Below are 372 nucleotides of genomic sequence, written 5' to 3'. Positions count from 1 at the left end.
TTTAACATATCACATATGTATCGCCAAAAACTTAATTACAATCCTACCAGGCTATAACCACATTAACGTTTATATGAATAATCAAATTCGGAAGATAAAAAAAAAAANAAGTTTTGCAAATGCAAAAAAACACTAACAGATTTTCTTTTTCTCCGACTATCCACGTTTTATAAAAATTAACAAAATATGCATTGTGCATTACGTACATAAAAAATGTATATATATGTATGAATGTATGTTAGTATGAGTGTATATAGTGCATTTTTTTAACATATCACATATGTATCGCCAAAAACTTAATTACAATCCTACCAGGCTATAACCACATTAACGTTTATATGAATAATCAAATTCGGAAGATAAAAAAAAAAA

The sequence above is a fragment of the Rhagoletis zephyria genome, unplaced genomic scaffold (assembly GCF_001687245.7).
Source record: "Rhagoletis zephyria isolate East Lansing unplaced genomic scaffold, Rhagoletis_zephyria_1.1 Rzeph_scaffold_11166, whole genome shotgun sequence".
In the NCBI taxonomy this organism is placed as follows: domain Eukaryota; kingdom Metazoa; phylum Arthropoda; class Insecta; order Diptera; family Tephritidae; genus Rhagoletis; species Rhagoletis zephyria.
The sequence above is the reverse complement of the archived record's forward strand: the minus strand, read 5'-3'. Positions refer to the sequence as shown.